General features: G+C 46.4%; 1 protein-coding gene across 1 annotated transcript in view; it reads right to left on the bottom strand.

The window, feature by feature from the left end:
• The window catches only part of PRR7 (proline rich 7, synaptic), a 161,669-nt gene extending 152,154 nt beyond the window's left edge, over positions 1-9,515 (bottom strand). The window contains exon 1 of the mRNA XM_085618337.1: positions 9,390-9,515. The gene's annotated coding sequence lies outside the window, so the exon portion shown is untranslated. The remainder of the gene's footprint in view (positions 1-9,389) is intronic.
• Between the last annotated feature and the right edge of the window lie 15,484 nt (positions 9,516-24,999).

Here is a 24,999-nt window from a genome sequence, read left to right on the forward strand (position 1 = left end):
ATCAGAACCACTTCAGACGTGTCCTCAGAATGGCGGACCAGTACTTTAAAGCTGCCCTGTCACCTTTCACTGCGGGCAGCAACCCAGCCAGAATTTGAGAGTAGGGGGCAAAGATCCCCCTGCAGGCGATTCAATGAGTGACTGAACCTGCCTGCATGAGGGTTTCTGAAGAGGGGGTGGTCCATGGGACCCCGGTTCTTACCTTTCCAGGGTTGTCCTCAGGAGTGCACCACATTTGTGTGGTGCACAGTCAGTGCTTCCCCTTTAGCTTTTTTGCCTCTGTGCCCACCTGTGCAATATGGCGCGGGCACTTTGGCAAAATACTTTGACATTTCAATGAGATAACAACCCCATGAAAATGAGGGAACGCCCTATCTGGATCATGCCTGTGCTACATGTTTGCTAGTGCTATGTGTATTACATAAGCAATGGCCCGCAGCCCCTTCTTTAATACCAAAGTGCCCAGGGAGTTGAAAAAAAATCAAGGTCACACACCTGTTCCATCCCTGAAGCACTTATGATAATACTGCCACAGAGCTGCTTAGCCTTGATTCCACCGCTTGCCATTTTTTCCACCCCTACATCTCACTCTTGTTGGTTCTTTTTTATCCCTGCATTATCCCATTGTCACTGTTTTTCTTTCACTTCCTCCTTCTTCCTCTTGTCTCTGCTGGTCCCTCTCTTGCTGTGGTCAAAGTCAGATGATGTAAAACAAGTTCCGGACTCCAAAGTGAGAGCTGGTGCCCACCACCTGCAACTACCAGCACAAATGAAGCCCTTGGAGCTTATTCTACCATCAGCACCAGTGCGGCCCCTTTTATCAGTGATAGCTGATAAAAGCTTTGAGCTCTGGGGTGTTACTTTGAAGTACAAGTATGGATGGGGGCAACCTGTGGCCGCACCCGGGTGATCTAGAGCTGCGAGAATGCAGACCTAACTAGAACAGCTTTTAGGAGGACAAGACCTGTATATGCTTGCCAGACAAGCTGTTAGCATGATGTCAAAAGTCATTCTTTTCAAAATACTAAAGCTCCATCAATGTAGGGAACACGCCCTATTACTTCTCACTTATGGCAATGTCTCATTGTAGGTTTACTTCCACTGCCCATCCGGCCTAAACTCAAGGGAAGTTCCGGGGTAATGGAGACATTAGCCGGCCGACCTTCTTACTTGTGCCAATGGGGTATCTGTTGTAGCTGCAGGATCTTGCCAAAAGCACCACAGATGAAATGTGCAGGAGAGTGTGTGGTTCAGCACTCCCTCCAACCATCACATCAAGGTATCAAAAATAGACTGTTGTGACCTGTAGTTCCAGGTAATAAACTAATAGCAGAATCAAGATGGCCACCTCTTGAGGGGTGGCTAGCTTCACTTCACCAGTCTTTCTGAGAGTCCTGAATCATGCTGTCTCCTGGGCAGTCAGCTGCAGGCAAGACCGAGTCGAAGCACTTCTCAGAGAGGCATCCGGTTCAGAGTAAATGTGGCATTCTTGTTTTTTTTTTGTGTGGAGAGGTGGTGTCAGAAGAGCACTTCCCAGCAAGGAAAAATTACAACTTTTTAACTCTCTTTTTTTTTTTAAAACACTTGAGGAATTTTTAAGTGTAGTTACAAAAGTAAAAAAGTCTCCTGGGCTATGTTGGGGAAAGTTGCACTTTCCCCATGTTCTTAAAGACTGGATTAAACTTGCCTTCTCAGCGTCCAGAAGACCCTCTGCTGCCCCGCGGGCACAACTGGAGGCAAGAAACTCAAACATATGGTAAACATGAACCTCCAAGTGAAGAAGCCTGGAAGCTGCAACCATCTTGGCGATCACTTGAGTGCTATGTTTAGATCAACAGTGAGCACGTTTCGCAGACAGCCTTCGAACACAATGAAACACAGAGTCTACGGATAGAATGCAAGCAAATTCTTGTAGACTGACAACTGCTCATTCCACTGTTTTTTGCAATCTTTACCATTCCAGTCAGGGTCCAGACATATGCAAATCAAATTTGGTCATGCTTAAATAAAAACAGTTCAGTCGCAACTGGCAGCAAGGTTCTCTCTAGATAAGAACACAAACAACCCCAGACCAGCCAGGGCCTTGTTGGGCCTTATCAGTGAGGTAGTTCAGTGTCACAACCAGCAAAGAACACACGTCTGAGCATACCCTTTGCATCTAAGGAGCCACAATGAAACACAAAGAAGATAGGAGGAATGTTTACACAAGTCTGAGCCACTTTTAAATACTGAGGGCTGTATTACATTATTTCCATAAGCAAATCAGACTTGGTCTTGCTACAGTAGAGACAGTCCAACCAAACTGCCAGGTCAGGTCTCTGCTAGACCAGGTACACATGCCACCCCAGACCAGTTTTGGTCATGTTGGCCGTAATCAATTAGGTGCATCTTGAGTTTTGAGGGACGGCAAGCAAAAGGCCCGTGTCTGGACATGCCCACACCTGCTCTGGCGACATTCCAGTCAATCATTTATTTGTCTACTATGTCATTCCAGACAGGGACCAGCAATAAACAAATCAGACTTAGTGATGCTCCAACAGAAACAATTCAGCATGAATTGCCAGACTTGATCCACCCTGCACGTGAACACGTACCATCAGCCCGCAAATTACAGTTAGGCTTCCAAGACGAGCCTCAGATACTGACCGCAGTCTTCACGTAGACACCAGATAGGTCTTGTTTGTACTCAGCCCCTTGGTGGGACTGTTGCAGGGACCCCCCCGCAGAGCAGTTTTCTTGAAGTAGGGTGAGCATGGACTATAAATCTAGTTTTCCTTTTCCCATGAAGCACATGTAGTAGAAGTCTCTGCCTCTAAATTTCTCTAGGGCTATTCTAATGTAGACAGAGTGGGGCTTTGGAATCAGGAATTGTAAATCAACACAAATCATTTAGCGAGCAGAGACCTTCAGTAACCAGAATCCACTGAGGATACACAAGAGCGGATTTTTCCACACTGGTGTGATATGTCCTCGGTGGGTTGTGTTTAGTAGCGACCATGTAAGGACATGTAGAGGAGATTGTTGGTCTTGACTTATATTTGCTTCCTCGGTTGATGATTTACCATACCAATTAATGCGCGGCTGCTAATTCTGGTATCCGCAGCTCTAATGCGGCACAGACAACGGCAGACAGCTTGGCAGTGTGTCAGGTTCTGTAGTAATAACCATGTTTTAGCTGTCACTGTTCCTGCCTCGCTAAAAGCAAAGAATGTGCCACTCGCGTGGTAGAGCAGCACCATCCCTCAGATGGGAGTGAATGCCCCTCCCATGGGCATCCTACCTGAGGGCCTTAATCTGCCACCAACACTTTGTGGGATTGCCTACGCCCCCATCCGAGCAGCAGTGCCAGCCAGACCACACGATCCACAAGCATGTAGGTAACCTAAGAAGGGACTTGTTGAGGCATGTTTGCCAGGCTGAAGGGCTCAATGCGCTGGGGGTAAATCTTTACAATTTAGGTATGAGTAGTGGGAGTCTTTGTTCGATCCCACTGCTATGAGAAGAAGTGACTCGTGAGTCAAAGATACAAAATTCAAGTGGCCCCTTCAAGTGTCCAAAAATCCATCAAAACTTCCACCTGTAAATCAATAGCTCCCCCAAGGTGGGGCTGCAAGTGCAGGTACAATGTTAGGAACCAGAGGTGAAAAATCAACAGTGTCAGTGAGTGTTGCATCTGCAAGATGGAGGCTGGTGCAGGCTTGGACCCTGCGTCCTACCTCTTAAGGGCACTTGGTATATAGGCTGATAAAAGTCAACATCCTTCCTACAACTTGCTCTGAGGCTGTTGTCGCCCCCATGAAGATGTGAAGTGACTTTGGAACTCAGGTATGACCTTTGTGTACCTAGAGATGCATATCTTGTCGTTCTCCAGTATCAGTACCAACCTAATGGGCCAGTCTCAGAGCTTGACAGACTGTGGAGGGATGCCAGACAACAGTGGTCATGGGGTGGGTGTACTGAAGGGTTTTCCTTTAATTGCGCCACAGGGTCTTCCCAACACTTAACATCCAAAGTCAGTATTCTCAGGAAGAGTTTGATCCCTGGGATGAGAAGAGGGGTTACCATTCCTGTTTATTTAAGACCTAAAAATAAGGAAGTACTCCAAAACCATTTAGAAGGAACCAGTGCTTAATTTGAGGTTGCAGGTGTGGCTCACCGGTACTTATTTTTGGAGACTAGCACTTATTTTTCTTCAATAGATTTTGATCCAGTGGAAAAGAGACAACACCACAAAAAGGGGAAAGAAGGGAGAGAAAGACGGAAAAGCAGTGCCAAAGGGAGAAAGCAGGGGTGAAAAAGAACCTCCAAGAGTGAACTAAACCGGAATACAGAGCCTGGTGGTGCAATGGAGAGGCATGAGGTGGATTCAAAACTGTGCAGCCTTGATATTCAGCAACCCGACCTTAGAAAGCGCCGATTGCAGGCTTTTGAGCTAAACTTTGGGTATCAGCACTTATTCTTTTGCAAATTAAACACTGGAAGGAACGTTGCGGGTTTAAGCACCACACTTGGTAGTAGGTTCCTTTTACCATTCCAGGAGAAGGCAAACAATCGTTGATTCCTTGGAAAAGGCGATCAAACAATCATCATCACATGCAGAATCTGGAAGGTCTACTGGGGAAATAGGCACAGGTCTCAGGAGGAACAGACAACTAATGATTGCAGGACGCTCAATACTGAAACTCGGGCCTCTGTGGCATGGACAGTAGAAGTCCTCAAACACAGCAGACAGAGCAGCTCATGACATAGAAAAACAAACTCCAGCTACCTCACACTGATCTAAACACCCTAACGAAAATATTGCACACAGCATGACTCCATAGACAAAACAAGCATTGCCAAAGCCAATACGTTTAACGCTTGCCCTTAGTAGTTGATAAAAGCATTAAAAATAATTTAAAGAAGAATTGCTTTGTGCATATAATGCGAAGATGAAATAATGAAATGGGTGATGACAGAGTGCACTTCTCAGATGTAAAACAGAAAATAATGCATTTCAATGGAGGGAGAAGCATACACCTAAACAGTCAATAGAAAATAGGTAAGGCCCAAATACTCCAGTGGGTTGATCCAAGATGAGATTGGTAATGTCTCCAGTCAATTGCTAAGGGTTCCTGAACCAAAGAAGCCAATGACAAAGGGAGGCGGGCCAAAGCATGTCTAGGATACAGTATGTTTGCCATGTGAACTCCAATGAATGGCGAACGTGCCATTACACATCAAATGTGAAAAAGAGGGGCTGTGCCAAAGCTTCAGATTGTTATGCCCAGAATAAACACTGAACTAAAGAGTTGGGGTAGGTAGATGACTTATGGGTAAGAGCCAGTGGTGTATGTGGAACCATCACCTCGAAGGTGGTACCGAAAAATACAAAAGCGCAGTGAGGCCTTAGGCTTGTGCATATTTGACCTAACTGCACTTTGCACTGGCTCCAGTGCAGGGCGTTTGGTGGAAGCGCGCCATCATTTGACATTGGGGGGGGTGCGGGGGCTGGGATGGAAGTGCATGGTGCTTTTCCCACATTGCAGCTCATCCCACCATTATATAGTGAACATTAATGGTGCACTGGATGGAAGCGAGGGCTTGCAGGGACCAACCCTACCACTAGCTTAGCTGCAGCTATGAGCACTCCTGTTTACCCTCCTTTCACTCGCATAGACACATTTGCATACACATGCAAGCTCTAAACATCTACACACCTCTACACAACCAAGTCCCTACACACACACTTTATAACCTCAAAGCATTGCACACATAACTCTGTACCACTGGCGGCCGGTAAGTTTTGGGGGAGGGGGACGAACGGGCCACACTCTCACACACACATAACACTCAAAGCAATGTATTTACATGCACACAGACAAATACATCCATTCAAAACTCTTTACCAAACATTCATATATAGACGCACGCACGCACACAAACAAATCCATTTACAACACTTTTCACCAAACATTCATACACGCATGCACCAAACAGTTTAAAAGAAAAACAAACACTTACCTGCAGCCAAGCTCCGCCTCTAGGAGGCTTGGGACTGCTTCCTTCCCTCATTGACTGACCTATGGTCAGGCAATGAGGGAAGGCAGCAGTCCCAACGTCATCACCGAGTGGGATGGGGTCAGTGAAACTGCTGACCCCCTCTCACTTTGTGATGAAGTGTCACTGATTGACATTTGAGCCTGGGCGCTTCAGGGCTTAAAACTGAAGCGCCCAGGTGCGAGGCAATCATTGACGCTACCCCTCGTCACCGAGGGAAGGGCTCAGGGACCTTTGCTAAGCTTACAACGTCACGCTCACAGGAGCTGTGACTTCCTCAGCCCAGTAAAGTTCAGCTCAGGCAGCCAGGAGCCTGCGCTGAATGCGCATGTCTGGCTCCTGGCTTCTTGAACTGAAAGTGAACAGTGTCTGTCAGGCTGACCTTTGTGTAGCCTGACAGACACTGTTCATGAGGGGCAAAAGGTGGAGGGGCGTGGCCCCCAGCCCCAATGGACTGGCCGCCCCTGCTCTGTACTCTCCAGTACCTATAAACACATTTATATGCTCCCATTCCTGAATGCACACTCCTAGTCTCTCCGTCGAGTGCACGTGCACACACAAACCTCTATATGCTCCACATATCTGTATACACTATAATCTCTGTACACATCCTAAGCACAATAGTCCCCACATTCGCTTCTATAGGTGCCAAACCCTGTGCACACACCTCTACACTCTCCAGTCCTTGCACTCATAATTTGATGCACTCTAATTCTGATACCAACACACACTTGTGCGCCCCTATTGTAATTATATTTATATAGTGCTTACTACCCCTGACCAGGTGTTGAAGCGCTTTTTGGTGAGTAGCACACTATTCCGGACCCCAAAAAGGATTAGTGGTGGGTTAGTATAGGGAAATGTGTGTTCATTCGAGCAGTAGATATATGTGTCTGTTCGTTGGATTGAATAGGATAATGGAGGGATCGAAGAGGTAAGAGTCTAGGGCAGTGGTTTTCACACTTTTTAATGCCGCGCGCCCCCTCCCCCGCTTCACCCCCACCAGTGGGGGGAAAAATTATCGGGCCCCCCTGCAGCATTTTTCAATATTATTTTGTTAAATTGGCAATGTCTAAATGTCTCTATACATATTTAAACGATGCAGTTACGTTCTGTTACTGTTTTAAAAATGCAATCTAATACATGACTACCAAACATACTATTCTGGCCAGGTATGCCACAGTGTGACTATTAGAAGTGGGGGTGAGGGGTTTGAAGAATATTTGGAGTCCATTCCTTTTCGACACTCCCAGATAGGATATGAATGACAAAAGATGTTAGTGATGCGCCATTACAGAGCTATTTCACGCCGCTCATTTTTGTCAGCTTAAAATAAAGCACTGTTATCAGCTCAATGCCTATTTAGGCCAGAGCCGGCGCCCCACCCCCAGGATCACCAGGATCACCTGAGGCCCCCATAGGGGGGCCGCACCCCAGTTTGAAGACCACTGGGCAAGGGTGTTATTTGGGAGGGCATAGTAGTAAGATGAAGCTTGGGATGAATAAAAGGAGAGATGGAGGAGGGAAGAGTCTCAACAAAGGGATTAGGGAAATCGTAGTAAAATGAGGTTTGTGATACATGAAGGAAGAATTTAGAAAGGGTCGTTTGGGAGATCATAGTTGTAAAATGAGGTTTGGGGTGAGAGGGGGAGAGTCTAGAAAGGGTTATTTTGGAGATCACAGTAGTAGAATGAGGTTTTGGGATTAGTCAGAGAGTGGGGGTAGATGATATATTGAGAGGGGTGTTGGGTAAGAGAGTAGTGCATTGGTGTTTTTTGTGTGTGTTTTGCCAAATTGTGTTTCCTTGTATCAACGTCACAGAAAATACAGCCCCTGGTTGTGTTGATTTTGGTCAGTTATTGTTGTCCCTGTTGTGTTGCCTTTTTTCGTTTGTTGCTCTGCCATGTTGCTCCGGCTTGCGTCACATGGCTGCATGCCCCCGACAGTGTATGGCTCATGAACTCCTCCGCTAGTTGCAGGTTTTGCACAGCGCCCTTTTCTTGATAGAAGCATTACTACATAGGAATGAGACACTGCTGCTTACACACACACACACATTTTGCATGGCAGTCCCAGCAGGTATGTACACACACACTACACGGGGATTTTGCTTTCTTTCCCACACACAGTGTCGCCAGACACTTCTCTGCCTAACTCTCGCTTCCACACACAACACATGCAAGTCACTTCTCTCTCTCACTATACATGAACGTTTCTACTCAAGTACCTATAAATGTCAGTTCCTGCACACACACGCATGAAAACAGACCCCTATGCATGGCCACCGCCTCGCACCCACTCACACAAAAGCACATGCATATAGACATACGCAAACACACAATACGACAGTCCCTTACACTCAAACACATACCGCTGCTTTCCATGGCACACCTTACACTCACACATAAAGCTCTATATGTATACAGTACAAATACAGCTATGTATAGTTGGCCCCCCAACAAACGTACCAATAAATTACAGTCATAAAATATTCGCACATACCTACAGATTTACATTACAGTGCTTACATTAGCAAACGCAAATCTATATATTGGAATCCCTGTTTGCATATAAGTAACCGCACATAATACAGCATTCACACCAAAAGCAACACGTCTAAAAGGCAGTGGTTGTCTCGACACACGTGTTATATATAGCAGTCATTGTTATCTATTTCTCTCGCACACAATACATGGCAGACCAGTGTGACTTTCATATAGACACACATTTATACATGCGAGTTCCGGCATACACCTAAGCAAAGCGGACAGGCCCGCGTATAAATACACACCTGTGTGGTGATCCCTACACACATAGACATGAGATTAGTAAAAGCTGCACATGGTACCTCCCGCAGAGGTACACGCGCGCGGCAGTCCCAGCACACACGCACACCTGATCACGACAACCTTCGTACTCAAATCCCACACCCAACCTCAAAACGGCAGTCTCTCACACGCGTATGTGCATACCGTACACACACTCGAGCATGTATGACAGCCTCTACAATCAAACAGTCCATATACCAACATATGTATGAATGCTTTACACACACGCCAGTCCCCACACATACACACCTATACATGACAGTTGTACCCACTACGTCTGTACTCTAGTCTACGAACACACGCACAACTGCGCTCATACATGACATTCCATTCTCAGATTCCTATGTGACAGCCCCTAAACACACACACCATGTAATTGGCAGAGAGTGCTCACACATACACGCGCACCTATGTAAGACAGCCCCACGCAACCAGTCTAAACATGACAACCGAGCAAACACACACCTAAGGCGCCCATATTCAAAGCGGGGGTGGAGGGGGGGTAGACGCAGCGGTACTCACGGTGGGCACGGGCGCACCTGCCGCCCCGGCTCTCCCCTCCGCAGCCTCCTGCGCGCCCCCGCAGTCTCCAGCGCTCCCTCCGCCGGTCTCCCTTCCCTGCTTGTGCATTCAGCTCTGACAGCCTCTGGCAGGAAGGAGAGATTTCTGATCAGACAGTGAGGGAACCTCTCTCCTCCTCCCCCTCCCTCCTCCTACATTTCCTCCCCGATTTCCTATTTCTCCCTTCACTCTCTCTATTCCCTCACACCCTTCTGTCTGAGCGCCTCTACCCCTCTCTATCCCCTTGTATCAATGCAAAAATTTCCTCATTCGCCCTTCTCTTCCCCCCTCTGCCTTCGGCTGTCCCTACCTCGCCATGACCCCCTCTCCCCGTTTTCTGTCTCTTTCTCCTCTACCTATCTCCAATATACCCTTCCTCTGCCCCGTTATTCCTTCCACCCCCTTCCAGTTACTCCCGCCTCCCGTTTACGTCGCACTTCTTCCCTCCTGTACGCTTCCTCTCACCGTCTCGCTGCCCCCTCGCGTCTCTCCTTCTTGTTCCTCATCTCTTTACCCCCGGATGCCCACCCAACTGCCCCCCCCCCCCCTCCCCTCGTGTCTCCCTGTCTGTGTCTGCTGGAGAGGTTCTCACCTTCCACCGACGTCTGGTTCCTTCCTGTCAGGGGGGGACCCCCGTAGTCCTCCGGTGATAGCCACCACATTAATTCTGTACTTCGGGTGAGCACGAACTCCGCCTACACACCCACATATCCCTCCCTCGTAACAATTACCGAAAGTCAGACTAGGGTAACGTGCCAGTAAAGCCACTCCCTCGTGCTGCACCTACGCTCTCCTTTTGAACGGGACACAGCCGGGAGCCCCCATCCGCATTGTACCTCTGAGCCTGGATTGGGGTTCCGGGTTTTTATGCCTCCGTTCCCGGAAAGTTCAGTTCCAGAATTCTTGGCAAACCAGATATCAAAGACACCACTATTATTCTTCAAACCTCGAAAAGTGAAAGGTGTGCGAGCTCGGAACCACAAACCCCTTGCAGGAAAAGACAGACGACGAAGTGTTGCACCTAACAGGCAGGGAAGCAGATTACCTTTTCCCCCTCACACAGTCTGAGCTAATGAGGTTGGAAGGTGTGAATCCGATCAGCCATGGAATTAATTGGGAACTCAGTCTTTTCTCACACCACATCTTAGTGAAGGCTTGATGTAAGGTGCGGATCTCAGTCTTAGAATGTAAAGAGTTCTAGACAAAGACTGAAAACAGCCCCTATCCCTCTCTTACACCTCATGGGATAGGCAGATAGGGGTGAAATCTTCACAGTCAAGGACCCTAAAGCACAAACGCCACCCTAACCCACAACCTGAGTCAATGCCATACATGAGCTCACCTTCTCTCCCCCACATGCCAGCACGCGAAGTGGTAGATGCAGTGCTTAATTTGTAAAAGAAAAAAAATCGGGTGAAATAGGCACAAAAACCAGACCAAGTTAGAGTAAAATGTTACTTTATTAGGGCAGGTATGCAGTTCTAAAGCTCATCAACATTTACAAATGTAAATCCAATGCCTCACTAATACAGTAAACAAAACCTAACCCTCCCACCCTTAAACCTCCTCCAACAATAAAATCCCCCAAACAAATTCATAACAAAAATTGCAAACTTCCCCATCCCCTTTTTTCCATTCACTCACTTTCACACGTGACTCAACACTTGCTTCCCTGTGTCCCCTCTGCCTAAGCCTACTCTGCACTGTCCCCAACCCTCCCGGCCTGTGGCAAGCGACTCCATTTCTGCCACCTGTCCTAAGTGACAATCCTAAGTGACAACCTAATGCCCCAAAACTGCAGACCCTCCGAATGCATTGTATAGTTTTTTTTTAGGGAAACAATTAAAAAGAGGGAGGGAGAGACAAGCTACAGAACACCCCCTACTCTGACAGGACCACAGTGTCGAATGACGCAACTCAAAAAGCATAACTAACGGAAATTTAGACACCCCCCGTGCAAAAACGGACAAATGGACGCTACCCAAAAGACCTGGCCTGTATCAGCCGCCCGAAGACACTCGGGGGTGGACATCCTCCAGATGCCACCCCAGGAGCCCCCATTGGGCGAAATAGGCACAGAAACCAGACCAAGTTAGAGTAAAATGTTGTTTTATTAGGGCAGGGATGCATTTCTATAGCTCATCAACACTTACAAATTTAAATCCATTCCCTCACTAAGACAATAAACAAAACCAATCCCCCCCACCCTTAAACCTTCCCTCAACAATAAAAATCCCCCAAACGAATTTAAACAAATTTCCAAACTTCCCCATCCCCTTCCTTTCATCCGCTCGCTATCATACGTGACTCAACCCTCATCCCCTGTGTCTCCCCTGCCAAAGGCTACTCTACAGTGCTCCCAACCCAACCGGCCTGCAGCGAGCTCCTCAATTTCTACCACCAGGAAAAAACCCTTACATGGTGGTTTTCCTGGTCCCCCCACCCCGCAAGAGTGTTTTCACAACGACAACTCCCTCATCACTGCAAAAAACAGTCGCCAAAACAGGTAGCACTGCAAAATAAGCAGGGCTAGAAAATTATAGCTGTTGCCAAAACAGCCTTACTTAAATTAATAGCACCTTTTAAGGGCTAATGTTAACACAAATTGTTCTCTGATTTCGAACAGACATTATTCTTCTCTACAAATGATAGGTGCACTCCATCCTGTCGAAAGAACTGAAAATCCACTTTCTTAATATCAGAGTGCTCTAACCAACCTATACCCCTGTGCTCACAAAAACGATGCATCTCCCGGTTAACCTTACACCTAGCTCTTTCAACTGCAGTGAATTTTATCGCCCCACAGCAAACTCTCAGAGGCACCAAAGCTGTCAATACTACTTTTGTGCCTGACCAAGATTTACCAATCAGCTCTAGGTTCTTCTTCCTTTCTTTTATCAAGATTAAACCTGAGGGGTGCACAAGGTGATTCTCGCCCAGGTGTACTAGTAAACTATCAGGGCACAGTCTCACAGCCACCAGATTAGAAAAGCCAGGCAAAAGCAGACCCCATTTCATGCCCCCCGACTTCACCAGTGAATTCTGATCTCAGCACTACGGAAACCAAGATTTTTTTTTCAAAAGGACGATTTTCAGCCTGCTTCGATGCCAATTTATTAAAAGGGTGTCGGACGATCCAAATGGAAAAGAAAGACACCAGCGGGCCTGCCACACAACCTGAAATGCGAAACAAGAGTTAATAACAGCTTAAAGGTTAAGCATCTTCAATATCTCTGATGTAACTCAGGCAACAATCAGAAGATCAATAACCTGTGAGTCCTATGATTAAGCCAATCTTGTTGTCGGCTGCGGTATCGCCTTCCTTTTTGGCGGTTTCAGTGTGTTAAGGAGATGGAAGTAGACACAGCAGTTACTTGTGGGTCACTATTCTTTCTTCTCATGGACCACCGGTCTGGTCCCCTCTTGTAAGACCTAGAGGGATTAGAATACACCCTAACAAGAATGTTGGCAGAATGAGGACAAAAAAAAGATCAACAACCTAATCTTTTAACTTCCTTCAAAGAGAATCCCAACCTGGATGCTTCAGAAGCAGCGCCAATTCGAAAAGAATGAGTGCCAAAACGGAAAGGGTATTCACCAATTTGACATAAAACTTTTCCCATTACACCCAGAGGCTGCAAAGTTACAAATCTAGACCCATCTTGATGCACAAAAAACAAGATCAGAAGCCGCCCTCCCTCCTTCTTTAAATTCCTGCCATGCTGCCACTGGACACACTGAACCTCCAATTTTGTTGAGCACACTCTTAGCCCCTTTTACTCTCTGGTCAGTTTTAGATTTTTCCAAAAGTATTTTAATAGTATTTCCTGCCAAGGTTACTTTGTCAACCCTCAAACCTCCTGACTTCAGTTTGGCTATCCTAAAGGCCCCACAAAATAGTCAACACATGCATAACCTGAACAACAATTCTTCAAATAAAGGAAAGCATATAGAAGAAAGGCTTTCCGCCATATGCAATAACTTCAGGGAGATGGGATCCCTCACATGAATATCTCATTTATGTTTTTTAGCCCAGCCTTGCAACAACCTTCTACCCATCACACCTGCTGAAGGCTCATACCCTCAGAAAAACATTCCATTAAAACACAAACCAGCTAACTTACCAGCAATTGTAGTAGATGAAATTCGCTTATCTATGTTGCTCATAATGAAACCAAGAACATCATCTCTACGCAGCATGAGGCCTTGCTCGTCCTGATTTCTGAGCCGCCCCCAAATTCAAATAGTCTTCTCATGCTCTCCAATAGCACATCCTAGTGCTTACTGCCAGAAAGTTCTCTACAAGTTCAAGCATCCTCAGTCCGGTAACTGCCATACCTCCAGTGGCACCACTATTTTCTGCAAATCTGCCCCGGGCGCCAAACCACGGAATCTCTGCCACTGTGAACAAGACTACAAATCTGCAATATTTTTTTTCACACCTGGCAGATGCTTGGTTCCAAAAATATTGTTAAACATCAGTAAGCCTAGCATAAATCTTTGCAGCAATCTCAACAGATGTTTATCGTTTACCATCTAGCCATTGACCAGATTTACCACAGTCTTGTTAACTTCATTAAAGATAACAGTTTTGTTCTCCAAGTTCTTCCCCCACAGTGCCAGGGTTTCCAACAAGGGGAAGAATACAAAGAAAGCGATGCTCCTGCCTTCAATCCATTTTGAAGGCTACTTTTCAGCACACCACCTACCTTCCCTGAACAAACCGAAACCCTTGGCACGAGCTGCATCTGAAAATATTTGAACCGTCCAACAAAAATCTACACCTAAAGACCACATAGTAACACCATTAAAACCTTTCAGAAACATCAACCAAACCTCAAAATCTGCCCGCATAGCAGATGAAATCCTGATCCTGTGGTGCAGTAGCTTTGCCCCTGCCATAGCAAAACCTAGGCGACAACAGAAAGACCTGCCTGCTCTTACCACTCTACGGGCAAAATTAAGGTGACTTAAAAGAAGTTGGATTTGTTTTAGTTGACATTTGGATGCTGCCATAGCTTCATCCAAAAGAGCCACCATCTCTTTAACTTTCTGCTCAGGTAATCTTGCTTCCATTTGGACTGTATCCAATTTCATACCTAAGATAACCAAACGTACTAGAACCCTCAGTTTTCTCAGGAGCAAGCGTTACCCCCCAACTCCAACATCAGCTATTCAAAGTGTCTCAAAGCCTTGTAACAAACCTGTGTGCCACCAGCACCTATAACAGAAAATCATACAAATAATGGCTGACCGATTCAAAACCTGTTCCAAAGGTAAATCCCCACTGCAAAAAGGTACTAAAGGACTCAAATAGGTTACAGGAAATTTCACAACCCATAGGCAAGACCTTATCAACTTACAACTTCTCTTCAAACTGAATGCCTAACAGAGAAAAGTCCACTAGACGAACTGGGAGTAGACAAAAGGCTGACTTAATATTGCACTTTGCTAATTCCGTTCCAGGACCCACTGATCTCACAAGTGCAATTGCTACATCCACTGAAGCAAACTGCAATGCAGCATCTTATTTTGCTATATAGTTGTTTACTGACAAGCTGTGTGGCCATGAAAGATGATTAATCATGCGGAACTCGCCTTCAGACTTATTGGGGACCGGTCCTAGATGCGAAACCATCAGATCAGGCAGAGGCCAAGACACAAATGGACCTGCAATTCTCCCTACTTCCACATCTTTTGCTAACTTCTGCCGGACAACGTCCGGATGTTCTTTAGCCGACTTCAGATGCTCTGCAAACCTTCGTATTAGGGGTCCATGATAACTTTTGTAACTGAAGGAAGTACTGTCGTCATAGGAAATAACAATAACTAAACCAGAAACCTTGTCTGAAACCCCTATCAAATCTGGTTGCCTCAACTCTGTTAGGGTAAAATTGTAACCATAACTCAAAATATCCACCTTAACTGGTGTAAAAGCCTTTGTATCCAGACTGAAAGGATCCCCCATTACCCTTACATGGCCACTGCCCCCAAAATGTGCTTGTTCTCCAAAACACTGGAGGGCTGCATGTTTCCCTCCACATTTGGAACATTCCTGCTTATACTTACACTCTTTTTTCCAGGCAATAACCCTTATTGAAGCTCCAGCAAGCGCCTGTGTTGGGACTTTTACCACTTCCCTAAGATCCTACCCTCCCACCCCGAGGTCTGCCTCCTCAGAAAGGGCCGCTACTGAATTGCTAAGGCACTTGCTGTGCATCATTGGAGGAGGCTGTTGGGAGTACATCCATTGCACCCAGAGTTCATTATCTACCTCACACCAAGGATTATCTAGGATGAGAACCATTATGGCCCAAATTCCTCATCGTAATGCAGCCATACAAAACCCCCAAATTAAATATGAGCCTTACGAATAGTATCAATATATTTAAATACTGACCTTTCAGGAAATATTTCACAATAGACACTAGCAAATATTAAAAATACTGATGTCATGTATCAATAGTTGTGGGCACCCTAGGTCTCATTGCTAATTCCCAGGCCTCTTCCCTGGAGCCCTCCTTTGATTGAATCTCCCTATGTAACAATTTAAAAACATCTCCAAATTCTCCCCTCTAAATCTTCTCTTTTGTAGCTGTATTCAAATGTGCACCCACAGGCATAGATAAACCCATATACGGAAGCCTTATCAAATCATTAGATTTACCCTTTGTATCATCTTCTTTTGATTTGAGAAGCAACCACAGCACTGAAACCGCACTCCTTGCTGCCACAGATGACATCCGCGCCCTACTCTACCGAAGCAAAACTACAGCCCTCATCCTCCTAGACCTCTTGGCTTCCTTCAACACCGTCTCCCATCACACCCTCTGTGCAAAACTCCACAAAATCCGCATCCGCGACAGAGCCCTAGAATGGATCTGCTCCTTTCTCACCGGCTGAACACACAGAGTCAGACTTCCACTGTTCTACTCATAACCCAGAGATCAGCTACTGAGTGCCCCAGGGATCCTCCCTGTGCCCCACCCTCTTCAACATCTCCATGGCCCACTTGCAGCCATCGTCAGAAGCTACGGATTCAACATCGTCTCCTATGCCGAAGACACCCAGCTGATTCTCTTCCTCACAGATGAGCCCACAGCCGCCAAGAGCAGCTTCCACAACAGGATGAAGGCAATCACCACCTGGATGAAGGACAGCTGCCCCAAGTTCTACTCAGACAAGACCGAAGTCCTCATCCTGGTCTCCACCTCCTCCGCATGGAATGAATCCTGGTGACCCGCGGTGCTCGGACCCCACTCCACACCCACGGACCTCAAGATCTGGCTCTTCGACTGAACCGCAGATACCCTCCACCCCACTCAGCTCCTTGAGACCCTAACGGGTGCGTAGTCGCGCTTTACAAGAATCCTGATTGATTGATTTATCATCTTTAGTAAACACTTTGTTCTGAGTGCTTTCTGATTTTTTTATTTACCCGTTCACCCTCGCTTTTACCACACTCGGTGTCTTGTGTACCTTTTTCAACAGAGTCCTCTGTAATCAATTCTGTACCCACAGCTTTATCCTCTGACAACCCTTGCAAATCTTGATCCCCCTCTTTTATTCACTGTTTTTCATTAGACCCCTCCCAACATTTCCACCATTCATTCTCACCTGTTCTGAGACTGTCCGCTGACTCTTGCAGTGTGCACATGTGTTTAACTTTCCTCTGCTATCTCTTAACACACCTCCTTGGATCCAGTGACTCATTTGTTTCCCAAGAGCCTGTAAAATATGACTCTTTGACAAAGCATTAGCTTTCCCCCACTTCCCCCCCCCCCCATCTGATGCATGAAACTGTGCACTTTGCCAACTTGGTATTTCCATCTCCTCAAGTTCTGATCATCATCGTAATCCAAATCACACTCCATTTGCACCCCTGCATCAACACCATTCACACCTGGGCATTGCCCATCCCCAACACCACCATCAAAATGTTTCCAAACCCCTTTTTTTGACATTCTGAAATGGCGCCGATAAGTTCTGCTCCCTCGATGTCGGGATGGTTGCACCAAATCTTTCCCTCCCTTCTGGCCTGTCGTCCCAGGTTGCAACAAACCAGTCGGCTGGTTATCACTGCATCTGCTGGGATTATGCAGCATTCTCCCTTCGGTGCCCTGAAAGTCCTCCTAACCTGCAGAGACTCTGGTCCTGTGATATGCCCTGTCTACTATTCTTTGTGTAAGGTGGGCCTAAAAAAGTACACAAGCTACAGAAAAACCCTACTCTGACAAAACTACAGGGTCGAACGACAACTCAAAAAACATAACTAATGGAAATTTTGTGCCTGGCAGCAGAACCTTTAGCTCACTGGGTAGATAGCAAGCAGTGGGGACTTTTTCAGGAATTGAATGGTAATGAGGATTTGTTGACACAAACTGCAACATATAAAGACTTTTACCGCTGGTATCCTGGGGTTTTGCCATAGAGCTGAACTGAAAACTGAGTATCCAGTACATTCAGTGAATGTCCAGCGTTTTTTAAATTTAAAGTAAGATTGTACTACCATACCCAAACCCCTGCAGGCAGTCAATCTCCTGCTGTGCATGACCTTTGGCCTCACGCGGTATGGAGTTGGGTGCAAGGTGTGACCTCCCACCATCATCCAGCCCCCCCCTTCTGCTTTGCATGGTGTGGCGCCGAACGCAGGGTCTGGCCTCTGACCAGACAATGCACCAAAACCTGCCATAAGCGGCCAAGCCCCCATGAACACCCACCCCACTTTTTTAAATAATTCATTTTCTCAGTCCCTCTGGAGACCCGAAGATTGCAGCGACACCCCCTCCACACACAATTTTTATTTTTAGTTTAAGGGACCACTAACCTGCTTCTTCATATTTTCTTCTGATGTTGCAGACCGCCAATCAGAGAGCTCGCTCCTGTGGGAGCAAAGTTACTTACAAGAGAAAGAGCCAGCTCGGCCAATCTTAATGCTTTATGTTTTTTAAATTCCAACTCCCACAGGACTCCAGAGGGACCAACTGTTAATATATCTTTATTTATTAACCTTAATCTTGCCAAAACTATTGAACAAATGTACATCAAATTATAAAAAGTACACTTTTTAAAATAAAAATCTATCTTTCTGCTAAATTTGGTGTGATTTTGTTCTGCTGTTTTTATCTCTATTGTTGTCTTACTTTTCTCCTTGAAAATTGCAAGAGGTAATGAAGTTTTTGGAAGCCCCCCCTCCTTTTTTCACGGCCCCCGCTTGACAGTTCACCCCAAAACTTTCTATGAAAGAGCCCAGGTGGATTAATTTTTTGGAAAGTTTCAAGATGATTCCTGAAAGGGCACCAAAGTCATTAGCAAAACTAACAAGCATTTGCAATGCAATAGGTCTCGCATTTACGCGATTTTCAGCTATTGGCATTGTAAATGACAATGCCTTTTATTTATGTGTTGGTTTTTAAAACATAAATAAAAGGCATTGTCATATCCTCCACGCCACCCCCATGTGACGGGGAGGATAGAAACCCGGCTGAAATAGAGAGGGCGGTGAAGAAACCTCTGAATAGCTTTACAATAATCAGGGATACTTTGTGGCTCTGTGCCAGAGCAACGTTTGTTTCCAGAGGTCTGCTTTTATTTGCCCCATCAATGCATTCTGGGACTTGTAGTTTTAGTGTAGTTCATTCAAAGCCATTAGAGCTTCACACATGCAATGAGTTGTAAAAGGAATGTCAGGGACCGGAGCAGCAGAGGCCTCGTGACATGGAATGAATCTACAGTGCCCTGAAACCCCAGCTAAAATCCAGAAACGTAGGCACTGTCTAAAGAGAAGGAGTAAGTTTGCTGCTGGACACGTTTCTTAGCATTGTATGTGGGGCCAGTGATCTATAATATTAAAATAATGCCCCCTGCACCCCACATACAAATGTAATACATTGCATGTTACATTTGCAATGTAATGACGGGCCTCAAACCACTTTACAGAGGTTTCCGTTACCTGGGCTCCTACAATTATGCGGCAAGGAGGACTAAATAACCCTGCACACGCCCTACAAAAACAAACAACAGTAAAAAAATATATTTAAAAAAAATGTGGGGATAATTATCTGATCCGTGGCTTGTAGAATACCGTAAAGTCCTCAAGTCCGAGGAGGGGACGAGGACACTGCACCAATTTGACCCCCAGAGCCAGCACCTGTCACCCCATAATCCTGAACAAATGGGCTCTGTGTTATCTGTAAATGACAACAGCCCTCAAGAAATGTCACACTGCAGAGTTGAGGGAAGCCAACGAGAGGGGGGCTGACGGGGATGACTGATGGAGTGAAGGGGGAAGAAGAGGCGTTAATTATACTCCCCTCGAAAATGACAATTTTCCGAGAATTATTTTACAACGCTCATTTACAATAAACCATATGTTAGCATTTACGATGGGTGGCTTTACATTTGCTTAGTCCGTGCGTCTGATACAATTGAGCTCTTCATCCTTCCAAAGTCGATACACTGGCACTAAGTAATTCGATACCATAAAACTCATTATAAAAAGCACTTAGAAAAAACACATAGCACAAAGCGGTGTTATCGTTTGTGGTAACCTTTCTTCAAGTAACTGCTGTGTGTAAAATCGTACAAACTGGCACATGGTAGTGACGCAGCGGTGATGTGGATACGTTTAAATCTATGTCGTCTTAGTTGGTCAGCTAAGGTGCCCCAAAGTCAGGTGTGACACCTTATACCGGCTCCGTTTCTTATCCAGCAGCATGCTGCGAGTTTGCCATACTTCCAGCTGTATAGAGAAAACTACAAGTCCCAGAATGCTGTTTGCTAATAGCCAAAAATGGCCGGCGGTGTTACATGGGACTTCTTGGAGCCTTATGTTGTGACAGATGTGATTAAAAACACCACCCATTTGTGGTAAGATCCTGGGAGTCCCCTGTCCTCGTTCTCCAAAACATTATGTTGTGAGCAGAACACATGCCAGACTGACTGAAAGCAGGCGCTGTGATCAAAGTGCTGACCTTTGACCTGTTGGGTTCAACTGAATGTTCATGTCCAGCATCAGCATTTTGCCGCATTTTGTTTACAACCTAACATGAATAGCAAAACAAAACAAAAAAATGATAATAAAGGGAAGGATTTCGTTGAAATTATTCTGGTCAGAAAGTCACTTGCTATGACTATATATTTATTGTGTTAAAGGTCATATTGCGGTAACATCAGCTCACGAGAGAGAGCAATGGGGAGGGGGGGGACTAATGGATGAGAGAGAGAACAACGTGGAGCACGGAAAGAGGCAGCATGCAGCGAGAAAACAGCAGGGCTGGAGATTTGGGGGAAGAAGCAGCACACAAGGGCAAGAGCATCACAGGGAGGCAGATGAGACTCGCACGAGGGAGACATTGGGAAAACACATGCACACTCGAGTGCTTAAACAAAACAAGCATTGGCCGCACGGCCATGAAAGTGACGCGGCCGTGAAAGTGTTAGCAATCGCGCGCTGTAAGGGTGCCCGCGAGCGATGCGCTTAATGAGCCATGATGAGGGAGGAAAGCCAGATGGAGCCTGTGTGCGTAACCGCAAGCTTTAGGCCACAAGCTTGTGGTCGGATTTTTAAAGCCCACTTACTAAAAGTCTCGCCACCGCATGCGCTGGCTCGGGCGAGACCTATAAATGACAGATACTGTGTTTATATACATTACCAACTGGCAGTCGCCAGTAGGTAGTGATAGGATTTAGATTCCATATTAAAAGCGTTTTTGTTTTGCTAATAACTGGTGCCATTTGACGAGACTTCACAACATTTTCAAAACTGTTTTGTCACTCATTTTAGCTGCTGTCTGGAAAGTTTAGGGGTGATTTGTCAAGCAGGCAGAGAAAAAGGAGGAGGGGGGGGGGGGATCCCAAAAACATTTCTTCTAGCAATTTCCATTCTGGAAAAAAAAGAACAAAATCACACAAAAAAGTGTGCTTTTTATTACTTTATGTAAATCTGTTCAATAGTTTTGGCAAAATTAAGGTTAATAAATATAGATATATAAAACATGTTTTCCCCATGCAATCGCCCATAGGAATTTTAGACACGACTACAGCCTGACCCGACAACGGAATTACACCAGATTTGGCAGAAAGCTAGATCTTGGTCCCGAAAGGGTGCTTTCTGTAGTTTGGTGTAAATCTGTTCAGTAGTTTTGGAGTTATTAAAGAAAATAAAGAAAAAATATTTATATCTAGAGACGCAAATACACACGCCAACTGCAATGGGGTGATTGGCTGGCTGCAACCTGAGAGAAAAGTTGATGCCACCATTTTGTCAATCGGGACATGAAAAGTTCAAAAGGATATAAGAGGTCAGGATAGAGGTATCCTGACCTCATGGGAATGATGAAGGGGTCTGTGAGGGACCCCTAATGGGCAAGAAATTGCTTTAAACTTTCTTCTGGGTGCATGAGGATCAGTGGATCCATGGCGGTGCTTAGCATGGCCCCCTGTGTGAATCTGCGATGTATCCACAGAACAAGATCCCAATTGAAAAAAAATCACACCTACTCAGACCCACTCACAAACCCATACAGCCACTAACCCATCCATTCAGTCACTGACTCACAGACCCAGAAAACTTCTCACACACCCACTCACAGACCTGCACAGGCACTCTCACACCCATACAGGCACTCACACACTGCCCCTCGTGTAAATCCATGATGGATCTGCGGATCCCGATCCAAAAAATACACCCACTCACAGACCCAGTCACACAGTCTCACATTCTGACACAACCACTCACACACCCATACAGTCCTGGATACATCCACTTACACACCTACTCACTGACCCATACAGGCTCTCACACACCCACTTACACACCTATACAGATATTCATACACTGCCCCATGTGAATGTGCAATAGATCTGCGGATCCAGTTTCCAATTAGAAAAAATACACCCACTCAAAGACCCACTTATGTACTCTCTCACACCCCCACACAACTACTCACCCACCCGCTCACACACATACTCAGTCGTTTACACACACTCACACACCCATATAGTCACTGATACATCCACTCAGAGAACCATTCACACACCCGCTCACAGACCCACACACCCACCTATGAAGATGCACACACCAGCCCTGCAACAGATCCAGATCCCAATTAAACAAAATACATCCACTCACACCCCACACATCCATACACTCACTCATAGTCACATACACCCACTCAGACTCAAAGAACCACTCATAGATCCACTCACTGCCCGTGTGAATCCACAGATCCAGATCCCAATTAAAAATACACCCACTCACCTATACAGCAAAACCACTGACACATCCACTCACACCCATACAGCCACTCACATACGTTACGTTACGTTACGTTAAAATTATTTGTAACGCGCACTATCACCATCGGTTTCTTGGCGCTCATTGACAGGTAACGTGATCCAGGATGAGAGGGTTAGTCATATGCGGATTGAAAAAGCAGGGTTTTTAAAAGTCTGCGGAAACAATCGTACTTTGGGCAGAGACGGAGTGAAGGTGGCAGGGAGTTCCAGGTGGAGGGGGCCTGGACAGAAAAGCTCAAGCCACCGTGCTTTTTTCTTTTGAATTTGGGGACCTCAAGGAGATTAAATGATGCTGAGCGAAGAACTCTAGAAGGGATGTGACGGGTCAAGCCCGAAGAGATGAACGCGGGGGCTGCATCCGAGAGGGCCTTGAAGGTAGAACATGCCAGTTTGAAAGTGCAACGTTTGGAAATAGGGAGCCAATGCAGACTACGGAGGAGGGGAGTGACGTGCTGATGTTTGGGCTGGCGGAAAATCAGGCGGGCAGCTTGATTCTGCACCAGCTGAAGTCGGTGAAGGTGGCATGCAGGAATTCCCGCGTACAGCATGTTGGCATAGTCGAGCCTGGAGGTGATGAGTGCAATGACAACTTGGGTCAGGGCTTCTTTGGTGAGAAACCTGCTGATCTTGTGGATCCGCCTGAGGTGGAAGAAGCAGGCTGAGGTGACCGCGTTGATTTGCGGTCTCATCGAAAGATCTTCAGAAATGATCACCCCCAGGCTTTTGACTGAGCTCACAGGAGTGGGTGCTGTCCCCAGAGATGTTGGCCAGAAGGTGGAATTCCATGGGTGATTGGGGCCTCCTACCAGGACGAGCTCAGTTTTGGTAGGGTTCAGCTTTAAGTGGCTGTGGTACATCCACTCCGCAATGGTCAGCATGGTGGACTGGAAGTTAAGACGGGAGGAAGGAAGGGAGTCTATGGGAAAAATTAACTGGAGGTCGTCCGCGTAGTTAAAAATTGTGACCGGGGAGTTGCGGAGGGAGGCTAAGAGGGGTTGGAGATACAAATTAAAAAGAAGAGGGGATAGTGCAGAGCCCTGTGGGACGCCGCAGGGAAGGGATGTGTAGGGTGCGGAAAAAGTGAAAATATGGACGGACTGTGATCGCTGGTGAAGGAAAGATCTGAGCCAGTCAAGGGCCACTCCCTGAATGCCGGCATTGTGGACACGGTCGATCAAGATGGTGTGATCGACCGTGTCGAATGCCGCCGAGAGATCTAATAGGACAAGGGCCTGGGAGGTGTCATTGTCAGCGCCCTCCCTGAGGGTGTCCATGACTGCTACTATGACCGCCTCGGTGGAGTGGAGGGGTCTGAATCCCGCTTGTTGAGGGTCCAAGAAGGAGGATTTCTCTATGAAAGAGCTCAGGCAGCGGGTGACGTAGGTCTCCAGAATCTTTCCTAGGTAGGGGAGGAGGGAAATGGGTCTGTAGTTGCTGAGTATTGTGGGATCTGCGTTGGGTTTCTTTAGGATAGGTAAGACAGCAGCTTGCTTGAAGGAAAGAGGGACCTCCCCAGTAGCAAGAGAGTTGTTAAGTAGTGCTAGGGGGGGGCCTGGACATGCGAGAAAGGCTTCTCTCAGGATCTGCGGGGGGCAACAATCATTGGGGGATCCCGAACTGACTTTGTGAAGGAGTGAGGCGAATTCTTGTAAAGAGATAGGTGGGAACTCCGACAAGGTGCTGGTATTTCTAGGGGGAAGAGGAGGGGGAATAGGAGATGCCGGGGTCGGGATGTTGTTTTTTATTGTTGTAATTTTCTCTATGAAGTAGGAGTTTAGCGAGTCACAGAGGGTTTGGGTCGGCTGGGGTTGGGGGGTGACCCTATCCGGCAAGGAGAGCTCATTTACAATTGAAAAAATATCTTTCGTTTTGTTGTTTGAGTCCAGGATTATTTGTGAGAAATATGCCGTCTTAGCTGCCAGGATCGATTGTTTATAAGATTTTAAAGCCTCAGTGTAAACAAGTTTAAGCTGTGGGTAATAGTGGCGACGCCAGCGGCGTTCAGCTTGCCGCAGGGCAAGTTTGTCCGCTTTGAGTTGGTCCGTAAACCATCGTTGTGCGTCGTGGGGGCGCTTAGCTTTGATCTTTTTTAAAGGGGCAACTTTGTCACTAGCCTGACGTATCCATTCATCAAGTTTGTCAACCTGATCCTCTAGTGAGGTCAAAGACGTGGGTGCAGTAGAAGCCAGTGAGTCGTGAAATTCAGGCAGATTGGCTCTTTTCCAGTTGCGAGCCATAAGATTCTTAATACGGGGGGGGAGGACACAGAGTG

Source organism: Triturus cristatus, chromosome 7 (genome assembly GCF_964204655.1).
Source record: "Triturus cristatus chromosome 7, aTriCri1.1, whole genome shotgun sequence".
In the NCBI taxonomy this organism is placed as follows: domain Eukaryota; kingdom Metazoa; phylum Chordata; class Amphibia; order Caudata; family Salamandridae; genus Triturus; species Triturus cristatus.